Source organism: Pleurodeles waltl, chromosome 11, assembly GCF_031143425.1.
Source record: "Pleurodeles waltl isolate 20211129_DDA chromosome 11, aPleWal1.hap1.20221129, whole genome shotgun sequence".
Taxonomy (NCBI): Eukaryota; Metazoa; Chordata; class Amphibia; order Caudata; family Salamandridae; genus Pleurodeles; species Pleurodeles waltl.
Genome location: NC_090450.1, coordinates 823,235,270 through 823,248,319, shown reverse-complemented (window position 1 = coordinate 823,248,319; position 13,050 = coordinate 823,235,270). Strand labels below are relative to the sequence as shown.

The 13,050-nt window shown below is 43.6% G+C and overlaps 1 protein-coding gene across 1 annotated transcript in view; it reads left to right on the top strand.

Moving 5' to 3' along the window:
* Nucleotides 1-1,190: 1,190 nt before the first annotated feature.
* Nucleotides 1,191-13,050, top strand: part of INPP5J (inositol polyphosphate-5-phosphatase J) — a 93,851-nt gene continuing 81,991 nt past the window's right edge. Inside the window, exon 1 of the mRNA XM_069214657.1 lies at nt 1,191-1,353. The gene's annotated coding sequence lies outside the window, so the exon portion shown is untranslated. The remainder of the gene's footprint in view (nt 1,354-13,050) is intronic.

Sequence of the window (13,050 nt, the reverse complement as noted above, 5' to 3'; positions counted from 1 at the left end):
CAGGTCACAGGTCAAGTGCAGGGCCAGTATAGGTAGCGCTTTCTTGCGCTAATGGCCCTGCGAATTACAGAAGGGAAAATTCTTCTGTCCCCTCGTCCCCCCCACCCTTGTCCCCCGTGTCCCCCCCACTCCAAAATCTGGGGGGGACATATCCCCCGCGTCCCCCACACTTCCTACGCCCATGCTGTGTGCATAGCTGACACGTTTCCCAAGTCCAGTACAGAGTTATTCGGCTACAGTTTATTTCTTTGAAGTCTGGGACTTATATTTCCGTTTTTTTTAATGTAATAAATAAAACTACAAGTCCCAGAATTAAAAGAAAAACCTTAAACTCAAGCAACTAGTCGCCCGTGGACAAAGCCGCAGCAGCCCGCAGCAGTGTGAAGGACGAAACCGTCTGAGAAATAGATCCTCATGTTATGGTTTTCACTTTTTAGAAAACTGTCACATTTGAGCAGCTCTGCGGGTCCTTATGTGGTATTTTTTAAGATGGTAGTCCACTGTGCTGGCTACCCAACAGGGTTGTCCATGCTGGGATGTCTGTTTATGTTTAAGTTCAGGCTCCGCGGCACATATTTAGCCCCTGTCAAGCTCAAGGGTGAGCACTATACCCGTGTCAGGAGACATGGCGCAGGTGTCAGTGCGCCAACCTTGGGTTAGGCTCGAGGGTGAGAATGGTGCCTGTGTCACTCTCGAGGTTTCGAGCTCTGTGCTGATGTCAGACTCCAAGGGTGCGCGAACTTCGTGTCTTTCTCCAGTTTAGCACAGTGCACTTGCCAGTCAGACTCCAAGGCGCGCACCATACAACTGTCAGACTCTAGGGAGCGTACTATGCCCGTGTCATACTCCAGGGTGCGAGCAGTGTGCTGGTGTCAGGCTCCAGAGTGCGTGAACCTCGTGTCATGCTCCACTGTGGCATTGTGGCTATGTCAGTCAGACTCCGGAATGCGCTCTATGCTCGCGTCAGGCTGCAGTGTGGCACTGTGTCTATGCCAGTCAGAGTCCACTGCGCGCACCATACCCTTGTGAGGCTCCAGCACGAGCACTGGATCCGTGCCCGCCTCCAGGTGCCTTAGGTGATACTTCCTGCTACAGGCCTGTAGCTGCTGCTACTGTCCCTTTAAATCTCCAGCAGGTTTCTAGCTGCTGATGTCACTGTCTCTCTCTCGGGCTGCAGGAGGGATCCTGAGCCCCGCACTCACGCTGCTATCAGCGATGGACCAGGAGGGGGGCAGCAGCGGCGGGCACTGAGGGAGCCGGGCGCCGAGCAGGGGTGGCCGCAGCGGCAGGGACCTTTCCCTCTCGAGGCAGGGAACCGCCTGCTGCCGCAGAGGGAGCACCTGCCTCCACCAGGTAACCGCATCCCTCCCAGACCCCCAGATCATGGACGCTGCTGGCAGCTAGAGGGAGGGGGTTTAACGAGGGCACCCCTGCCAGAGGGGTCACTGAGGCGAAGGTCATCCTCCGCTGCCTCTCCTTCTGTGCCCTCTCCCACTGGCATGCACCCTCGCGCCTCCCCGCTCCCTTACCCACATCTGCCCGCTCTGCCGGCCTCAAGCTTTCTCTGCTCTCGTTTCCACCCTCCTCTCTCGCTCCACTTGTGCTCCCTCCCTTGTGTGTATCTCCTTACCCCCTTCTGCCCTTGTTCCCGTCTCCCCCCTCTGTCCCGCTCCGCTTCTGAACCACACGCCCCACCCCTTGCCCGCCCCCCCCACCAGGTTTGTGTGTACATCTCTCTCCCCTAGGGTCCGTCTCTCCCTTCGCTCTCTCGCTCCACATCTGACACCCAATGTGTCACTCTCTCCCGCTGCCCTTGTTTCCGTCTCCCCCTCGCTGTCTCCCTCCAGTTCTGAACACCAATGTATCTCTCTCTCCCTCTGTCCTTCTTCCCATCTCTCGCGATCATCGCGTGCACGTCTCTCTTCCTTTGCACTTGTTTCTATCTCTCTCTTACTAGCTCGCTCCACTTCTGAGCCCCGCGAGTCTCTGTCTCTCCCTGTCCTTGTTTCCATCTCCCCCTCTCTGCCCTTGGTTCCATCTCCCCCCCGTCTCTCGCTCGCTCCACTTCTGACCCCCGTGTATCTCTGCCCCTCTCTCTGTCCTTGGTTCCATCTCCCCCCCCGTCTCTCGCTCGCTCCACTTCTGACCCCCGGTGTGTGTAGATCTCTCTCCCTCTCCCCTTGGCTCGGACTGGCCTATAGGTTGTTTGTGGACCTTGTTGTATGCTCTGATGAGCCAATAGCATTTTGTTTCTCTGATATTACCACAAACATTGCCTTCATCAAGCACAACTACGTGCCCTCTCCCGCGCCTGCAAACCATTTATACTAGTGGTTTCGAACCTGTGGTCCTGGGACCCATAAGGGTCTGCAAAGTTTCTTCAGTGGGTCCACAACTGCTTAGAAAATTAAATAATATTAGCAGAGCAATAAAGTGTATATAAATAAGAAGCATAATGTACAATTACACATCTTAGAAGTATTGTAAATGTCAGGGCATTTGGAATAGGAGGCTAAAAATTAAATTAGTATCCTCAGATTGATTTGTGGGAGCAGTGCAGGTGCATCAAACAGAACATAATATAGACAACCTGTAGCTTCAATCGAATTTATAAAAATCTAACCTTCCTATTAAAATTAAATTTTTTATTTATTTGTTTGTAAATTAAATAAAATGTGTTATATTTTGTGTATGTGTTTGATTGCTTGTTCCTGTGTTTATTGTGTATTGTTTGCTTGGGGGTGGGTGGGGTGTACTTTCACGCCAGATTCCAACAATGATTCAGTGGGGGACCCTGGGCTCCAGTAATGATAAAGTGGGGCCCACAGAAGTCAAAAGGTTAAGAGCCACTAATTTGTGCAGTTTGTCTTTATAAGTTTAAACTGCCCGATTTGCTATCTAGACCACTCTTTTTAGCTATCTAATTTGCTTACCAGGACATCTAATTTGGTGCCTTGGCCTTTTTTCAACTGTCCCAGTCCACCCTGCATTCTCCCTCACTTTCTCGTTCCATTTCTGAATATGGTCGCCTCATTCCCCGGAGAGAAATACAAGCTACCAGTTGACTTTTAAGATTCTGCAAAGGCCCGGAAACAATACTTAAATAGAACTTTATATGAATTAGTCTGAATTCATTTTTAGCATTTTTTTCTGTCCTTGTTTACTTTGCCATTCAAGGGTCATTAGAATAGTAGAAGACAACAGAACATTTTAAATCGTTTTCTTCTAACTTTTACTTTTTGAAGACATACCACTAATAGTGATTTTTCTAAGTTTTGCACCAACCGGGGCATTAAGTTACTGGTCATGCTGGTATAAAACCGACCAGAGGCCACCCTAGTTCTGAATCTGTGTATTTCCCTCTCTTCGTCTCCCTTTGTTTCCACTCCTAAGCCCCCCACTCTCACTGCTTCTGCCCTTGTTTATGTCTATTGATGTGCTGGTATCTGACTCTAGTCTTACTTCACACTCCCCTGTCTCCCTCTGTACAGTTTTGCCCCTCCCCAATGTCTCCATATCTGTGTTTCTATATCTGTCCTGATTTCTATCAACCCCTTGCCACTCTCCCTCCCCAGCGGTGCTCTGTGTGTGCGTCTCCCCCTCTTCTTGTTTCTGTCTCCTTTTCCTCTTTGTCCCCAATTTTGCCTCTGTGGTCTTCTTGGTCCCCCGGCCCTTGTTTCAGTCACCTCGATCTACATCCCCCCCTCTCCTATAAACGTCCACTCTCTAGGTATAGGGCCATATGTATGAACACATTTTCCCATAGACACAGAATGGGTAAACCCCTTTGATACATCTGGCCCTTAGTCTCCTATGATTGCGCTCCTTCTTGCAGTGCCTCCTCCATCTTCCTTGTCAGACTTAACTTGCTAGTGTGACCTCTTCTCTATCTCTTCCCTCAATGCCCTTGCATGTCCCTCATATCCCTAAGGCACATTGATCAGCCTCGTGCATCACCCCATCTACATACATATATACGTACGCCCTGTGACAACGCTCCCCTGCTTTGTACACCTACCCTCTTCAGGCGTTTCTCGGTGTCTCACTGCACATCTGTCATCAGGCAACCCTCATTCTCCCTACGTTTGATACTCACTCTGTATACATCTTCTACCCTGTGACATGTCTAACTATTCTCAACTATGTGTCTGTTTCTCGCTCTCTCCCTGTCTCTCTTCCGCAGTTCCCCTTCTTGTGGCTCCTGGTTGCTGTGTATATTTTTCTCTTCCATGCTTTCCATGTATCTGGTTTCTCCATCATTTACTTTTCCTTTGTGCTTAACATTTGCTGCGTGCATCCCTATATAGTCCTGTATTTTCCTTGTCTTCACCATTCTGTATGTACTTGCCCCGAAGTCTCCATTCTGGGCTAACCATGGGCCAAATTTACTAAGGGTTTGCTCTGTGGCAAAGACACACAAAATGATGCAAAGCCGGACAAACTCTTGCAAAGGTATTTAAATTCAAACTTACTTTCAATCACAGTTATTTTGCTTTGGAAATATGTCCTTATTTGAGTGCAAATAGCTCTATATGCTACTTTGCACTACTTTCCATCAAGTGGGTGTTATTTAGGTGGTCAGTGCAAGCACCCATAGTTTTTAATTCAAAGTCCAACCTACTAAAATAGCTAGAGCCAACACAATACAGACTGGGGTCTTTAGACCTCCAAGAAATCAGATACTTGATACAGAAAGTCACCACATTTCGTGATGTATGTTGAAATGTGCATTCTCTGTGTGTCACAGACTCATACATATTGTTACATGCAATATCTGCTGTGTTTGGTGCTACGACATGTAGTTTTTTTGTATTGTGTAGTTTATTTGAATTAATGCAATAAAAGGAGATGATAAAAATAAGAAAGGCCTCCTTGATGCACGCGGTACCAAAGAGAAGCGTTTCCATGTTTTCCGACATTCCTCACATTGCATGCGTAGTGCACTGTCCGGCTCTTAGACAATATGAGGAATGAGTTTGCCGAGGCATAGAAAGTTGAATTGGTAGGGTGTGCTTCCTGCACAAATCCTATGCCAGACAACATGCACACATCTCTGCACCATGGCGCGAAGGCCGTGGGTGGCGGGCGGCATTCTGAATGTGCACAAGAGCAATGGTAGTGAACAGCCACAGGCCATTTTTTGAAAATAAATACGGCTCTGCCTCCTTTCTCCCCTTTGCACAACACAGCGCTGCTACTTTGGTTGCTACACTGCGTTGTGCTAAAAAATAACACATCTGACCACTTCTGTCTGTGTTTCAAAAGCTTGCTTGAATTCCTGCTTCACTCCTAAGTACTGAAAGTGCCCAATGACTGCAACAAGGCTGTGGACCATTGAATTGAATTGCATTTATTTATTCTTTACTGTTTCAGCTATACAAGTGTAAGCTATACATTAAAACAGCCATTAAAACCGCCAAAAATACAAATTAGCAAAGGAGCTATATAGCTGTACAGAGGTATTACCGGTAATACTTCTGTGTGTCCCTTGGTAGTACCGATTCTACCTTTTGTCACACTGTAAATACCAGGGGTTCACAGTGCCCTCTCAGTGCTTTTAACTGTTGTCATTGTGTTTTTAAGTCTGTGATCTAAAGATCACATCCGGATCTCGTTAGATGGCATTTCACCTCTGAGCCATTTCACCATCTTGATTTCAAGGAATCTCCTTAAGCATTGCATATTGCGCTCAAAGTCCACGTTGTTACACGCAAACATATGAGGGTGTCTAATTGTTTCATGTGTAGAACTGTGTGGCTCTGCACCTCTCAGTGCCAGAGGAAAAAACACGTTCTCCTATGGATCTGCCTCTGACGTTGGCACGGGCAGTCCAAAACTACTGGCCCAAACTCTGGGGTGTCTGTTGACTCTTCAGCTCCCCTCAAACACCCCTCTTCCACTGTGGATAGTGGCTCTGTTGCTGTGCACAATATCCTAGTTTTAAGGTTGACATGGGCCCGTCTTTAATATCGACTGCCAACATACCGGCAAGGTACGTAGATCTAGAGATACCAAAGTAAATCAACAGTTTCCCTAAGTGTGTTTACTTCCCTATGGATGCTTATCTTGATGATGAGGTGGTACTCCGTTTTATGGCGTCAATATATGAGTATCAGTATTGTTGACCTTGGTATTGTGACATGCACCCATGCTGTTTGCACTTCACCCTTCTCTTCATGGCTCTGGTTTTCTGTCCAGCACACAGGGGTATAGCTATCATTGGTGCAGCACTTCACAGAGTCCCGAGAGGCCCTTTGAACTCTGACAATTGCCTTATTTTTCTACCCCAATAGCAGACAAAGTGGCCATTTTCCCGGCTCGCACCAGGGGCAATGACATTCTTGCTACATTGCTGCCTGCACAGACTATGTTTTAGTAGCTTTCCGCTTCATCTCAAGTTCCGGATGTTTGCCTGCCCATGTGCGTCCTTGCTTATCAACTATGGAGTCAACAACGTGCCTACACATCACCTTAGTGAACACACTATGTTTTTTTTAAATCTGTTTATTAAACATAGTAAACAAGCAGCAGTACATTACACCATTAATGATTTTGCAACCTGTCTACCCGCATATGTTGTCTTGTACAATGCGGTTACATTTTGACGTAATGGAGAGCAACTTATAACTGTGCAACTTGTAAATAAGGTCACATTAAATACCAAGAATATATGAGCTGGCATCTGAAGTGGTACAGGCAACACTTGCCTGAGGGTTGGAGGTGGCACATCTACTATATATGTGAGTTGTGTAGCAGGGGCCAGGGCTAGGGCGGGGGTGTGCTCTGCACAAAGAGTGAAGGGGACGAGTCAACATACGAATTCTGTGGGATCACTGATGGGAGAAGCTCATTTAACCTTAGTGAACACACTAAAGTGAACATTTTTAGAGACGCATCCTTGGCCTTTGAGAACGAGGAAGACAAAGGAAAGCATTTTGAAAAATTAACAGACATGAACTTGGCCCAGGCATAACTTTAATTACACTGTCATAATCTGAATAATTTTGGTAATTCAGATTTACTCTTTTGCGCAGAATTACTGAAAATAACACGATTACACCTGCTCATGTAATTAAGAGAAATTTGAGGGAAAACAATCCTATGGTGAGAGCACATTGAGCAACCACGTGTGGCAGCTTGCACTTACTCTCTGTGTTTTGCTGCATTCAGCTCTATTTCTTAAAGCAAAATGCATTCTTGCATCCATTATCATTTTGCGCTAAGAAAACAGTGCTAGATGCCAGGATTACCCTGGAGGGGAAATTCTACTCCAACAGCAAATTTAGCATTATTTCTCAGAGCAAAATGCATTCTTGTGCCCATTTTAGACACCAGGCCAGAAATTTAAATAGCACTAAATGATTGAGGTAAATTGGGTGAAAATCCCACCACAAGAGCACATTTTGCAAGCACTTACTATTTGTATTCTGTGGCATTTAACACTGTTTCTTAGTGCATAAAGCATTCTTTGGCCTGTTTGGAACTCAAGTGGGTATTTTTGTATTAAGAAATAGCTCTAAATGCAGAAGTACTCTTTTCGCGTAACTATGCGTAATCTCGTATGCGTAATCTCGCAGAATTTTTAGGTAATTCTGTGTGATTATGTTACACTGAATTGCACAAGTTACAAGAATAAGAATAAACACAGATGTTAATATATTAAGTGGATGGACAAAACATATTTTGAATTGATAATTGTCCAAGGTGCTTTCAGTTGATTTTTATTAGATCATGATGGATGGTATTGCATAAAGCAAGCAAAGTGAATGCTAAATTTAAGCTCCAGCTCTCTCACAGTTTTTGGCTGACTGGTGTCTTGAGTAGGTGAAGAGCGTGAGCAGGTCTAATGTACCACATTTGGCAGTGGTGAATGGTTGCTTGCCAAGGGAACTTTAAATTATTGTGTTGTTTTCGCTGGGAATGGTGCAGCAGTTGTTGACACATCTAAATGAAACGGCAAAAGAACATACAAAAAGCAACTTAACAAGACAGTCAAAACATTACAGGGCACATAACAACAGAACAGTCAAAACGGAGAGCACCACAACTACTGTAGGGCAATATAACAAAATTGCATTGAAATAATGTGCCACAGAAACATAGCAGCATAAAATAACAGAGTACATCACACGCAACAACAAAATACAAAACAATAAATATACACAGGCATTATCGGCGCACATTATGCCAGTAGAATCCCATTTTCTTAATACAGTGCTAAAAGGTGTCTAGAGCAATCACTGCCTTAACTTACCTCCAAGGACCTGAAATATCGCTTGTCAAAAATGTTCTGTGATCCCCCGCCCGAACCTTCCTACCACGATGTCCGGGATTTTTACACAGACTGGACTCTAGTTGGGCTTATTAGCTAGAACGTTAGCAGTGCATTTGTGGTTCTCTTCTTTGTAACTGTGGTGTTTTCATAAGTAATGCATTGATTGGTTATATTTTAATGGGTGTGGGTGGGAGTCTTGCCACAAGCATTTAGTTGGACTCTGGGTTAAATGGCTGGCTCATTATCTGACATGCTGTACAGTGGTTGTGTTAATTAGCGTTAATTGTGGTGGTGGGAAGCCCGGATATTCATCTATGGGCCTAAAGGGGCTGTGCTGTGTGGGTTTAAGGAGTTCCGTTTAATGTGTTCAGTTGATGGTTACCTTGTGAAGTACCAAGAAGGGCACATGCAGCTGTGAGTATATTCATACCCAAGTACATGGCAGATCTGAGATGTGTTGGATATGTATAGGTTGCTCCTGGGGTCAAAGTCCAATAGCTGCCAACAAACCCCCAGACTAGGCAGCAGACTGTGGGATGGTGAGTGTGAAGAGGGCAGCCATGGCTGGACCGGGAATCAAAATTGGTCATAACAAAAATATTTAAACTAGCCTCCACTACAGCAAAAATATTCAAAATAACCCCTCGCTGTAGCTGTGCTGTGGAAATACTCAGAGACCTGCCAACTGCCAAAAGATGGAACATTGGAGGAAAAAGCTCAGGGTTAAAAGTGTAGTTGCGGTAGGATGAAAACTTTTCAGGGGTGGCCTCTTGAGGTTATCTGATGAAATATTGCCAAAAAATATCTGCAACAACAATATAGCTAAAAATATAGAGAACAGTAACATTGACTTTATATTCTTTGTATGTAAAGTAACAAATATCAACAACAAAAATATAGAAGACTACAATATCATTAAACATTGGTAAGTTTGAAATACAATTCCAATTTATACTATAACACACTATTGCTTTTTTTTTAAATATACTAATTTTAGAAATATTATTCTCTTTAAAAATGCTTATAAAATAAAGAACGAACTGCATAACCTAAACATAAAATAATAATACATACTTGAAAATAATTGAACAAATATGAAACGTAACTAATACAAAATAAAACAATTAATTATAATATTAAACACTACACAATAAAAAATAAAACAATGTGTCGATTAACAACATAAAATATTTGTACAACAAAATAATAAAACATAGAAAAATCAAAAATAGTCTTAATTACCATATCTTTTAAAATTAAAATAAATTATATATTACATCAACTAAAGAAAAAAACACATGGAGAGGTAACATTCAACACTATCACATCAATATGAGCAATGGTAGGGAAAATGTTGGACTTTGGGAGGGATCACATTCAGTATTCCCACTCCAATGTAAGCTAAAGTAGGGAAAGTGTGGGACTTTGGAGGAGTCAGATTTAGTATTCCCACTCCAACGTAAGCAAAAGTATAGAAATTGTTGGACTTTGGAGGGGTCAGAGTTTCTATTCCCACCCCTATCCAAGTAACAGTAGGTAATGTGTTGGGCTTTGAAGGATCAAATTTGCTATTGCTACTTCAAATCTAAGCAACAGTAGGAAAAGTGTTGGACATTTGAGAGGCCAGTTTCACTATTCCCACTCCAATATGAGCAACAGTAGGAAAAGTTTTGGACTTTTGAGTAGTCACATTTACTGTTCCCAGTCCAATCTGAACAACAGTAGGGAAAGTATTGAACTAAACAGGGGTAAAATTTACTATTTCCCCCTCCTCAATTTTTAAAATAAACTGCATGACAATAGACCAAATAATAAAAACCTATTAAAATATTATGTTTATTTATTACATTTAAAACAAAGAAAATTAAATAAAAATAAGATTATTTTTATATCACAAATAAGCAAATTATATACTTTAATAATAATCAAGGTATTTTGAATTAAAATACCTCATTCTGTACTACCCTAAAATGCAAACACCAACAAACAATAAAAATATTATAAAATTGAAAAATGAATATTAAAATAATTCTTAAACAATACAATTACAATTAAACACATTTTAGTAATTAAACTGACCAAACAATTAAGTACTAATTAAAAATCATTAAATAAAATAAAAAAATAATTTATATTATTAATCAATTAAAAATTAAATGACATAAACATGAATTGCAAATTAAAAACAATGATTTACTATTTAAATAACTTTTCCATCTCACGATCTACAAATCCAAAAACATGCTTCTAAATTAACAATTTGTAATTGCATTAAAAAAAATTACAAGTAAACTTTGCGAACTATGCTAAGACAAATTAAACACAATTATTATACTACAGATAATTTATCCGAAAATAACTAATATCAGACTAATTACAACATAACATTCTACAAAACTATATTAAAAAAATCAATATTGCACAGTTTGTCAGTCTCTGCCATGGCACAGTTATTTCTGTTCTAGGCTTCATGGCTGCGGGGCCCCAGCACTTACTCAATTCAGAAGAGCCAGATACGGATCAGCTCTCAGTCATCGAGGAACATTGTTCACATTTTAGGCAGCATTCCTCTCAGGAAAAGGGGCATTTTATGGGCACTTTCCTGGGTATATGTGGGGAAAATGGCTTGGTGAGAAGGAACATTTACCACCCTAAACCAAACATCACAGAGAACCCCTTTATTTGTTGTAGCATTTCACCCCAGGGTGCAGCATTGCAGCAGAAAATGGATGATTGATGCCAGTATGTCTTCTACTGGGGAAGCACTGTCCTTTTCAGAGGCATTCCTCAAGCGGGCATCTCAGCCTTTCATGATCACATGCTCCACACTCGCTCGGAGATTAAGGAAAGGGACCTTATGAAGGTGACTCCATGGATGTTACATGAGAGGACCAGTGGAACTCTACCCATGGAATACCGTAAAGAGGCTGGATGGCAAATACGAGAGCCTAGTAGCCTGCCACTTATCTATTACAATCAAGGCCTGCTTGAGATTAAAATGGGGGAGGCATTGAGATGCCCTTTTCTACCCCCTACTAGTCAGAGCCCCAAGCTGTGCTGATGAGCACTTAAAGCTGCCATTTGAGCGGACTCTGGAGACCACTTGGTGAACCAAAATAACAAGGGTATTAATGGGCACTGTACAGCCCTTAGAATAATGAAATGAGGTATCCCGCCTTTACACATCCCTGGGCACTTCAGTCGTGGCTCGACCATGATACCTCATCTAGACTTCAAAGCTAGACTTTCTTATCTATCTCATAAGTGGATCACTTACTGGATGCTGAGTGGCCAGGCGGATTCACCAAGTCCAGAGCTTTATAGCTGCATTAACAAGTGCCAAGACTAGAGTGAACGAGTAGCACCACCAGGGTAGCGCCGGTGTGTGTCACTTAGGCGCTTCCTGCCACTGCTTGAGTACATGCACCATGTCTAAAGCATGTGGAATAAGTTAGAGGTCCAGTACCACTGGTTACATAACTTCAAATTAGGCTGAGGGCAGCAGCATGTCAGCGTACTGAAACTAAAGCTCGTGATTGGCAATGCCACCAGTGCCAGGCTTTCGAGTCACCCAGTGTCACCCAACTGTGAAGCTCAGTCATCCTTGTTCTTTTCTTTGTATTCTGGTACTTGTCGTCCCGATATAAAACTAGAAACCAGCCCTACAAGTACCAGAATGCAAAATACCTGCTTTTTCTTCGCATTCTTGTACTACAGCTCAGCACTGAGTGAGCTACACATGCCCGCAGATGGCTGCTCGACAGGGCTCCTAGTGAGGAGCAGGACACGCCCCTTCAGTAGCAGTCTCTTCACTTGGCATCCCGCTGCAGCTGCCTGATTATCACTCTCTGTCGTGTGTAATTTTAAAGCTGGAATTGATTGCGTTTAGAAAGCTGAGATTTTGCAGCTGACAGCACTTTGCCTTCCAGATCCATTTAAAACAGGAGGACAGACAGTCTGGCAGGAGCTGCTAGAGCATTTGCAGCGAGAGCTAGTGTACATCAATTTATCCTGTCCCATATGGGTCGTTACAGAAGACACCAGCAGCCTGATTAGAGAACTAACTGAATGTACCGAAAGGGAACCTGCCATCTGTATCCTTATAGAACACTTTGCATCTACAATGACGGGACAGCTCCATCTCTGACAGCACTGCTTGGACCACAGCGATGCCCGCAGCATCTTTCCAGAACACACTTCGTGAACAGGACCTGCATCTGTACTCCAGAGACCACTGCCTGAACCATGAGGCTCCACTCCAGAGAACACATTGTCTAGACCACAGCGGTGCCCGCAGCATCGATCTAGAACACGCGGCAAGGATGGGACCTGCAGCTGCATTTCAGAGAAGACTGTCTGAACCATGCCTGGACCACAGTGAAGACTACAGCATCATTTCAGAACACCCTGCATGGACAAGACATACGATTCCACTCCAGAGAACTCTGCCTGGACCACTGTGAGGCCAGAAGCATCATTCCAGAACACACTTCGTGGACAGAACCTGCAGCTCCATTTTAGAGAACACTGCCTGAACCTTAGTGAGGTCTGCAACATCATTCCAGAACACGCTCTGTGGGATTTAATAGACACATATCTTAATTCCCAAGCACACTGCGCAACCTATAGCAGGATATACAGCATCACTCCAGAAGACCTTGCATGGACCATGACAGCATTGGCTGCATTATTGCAGAACACACTCCATGTACCATAAAATATCCCAAAGCATTGTCCTAGAACACACTGCATGGACCATAACAGGACCTGCCGGT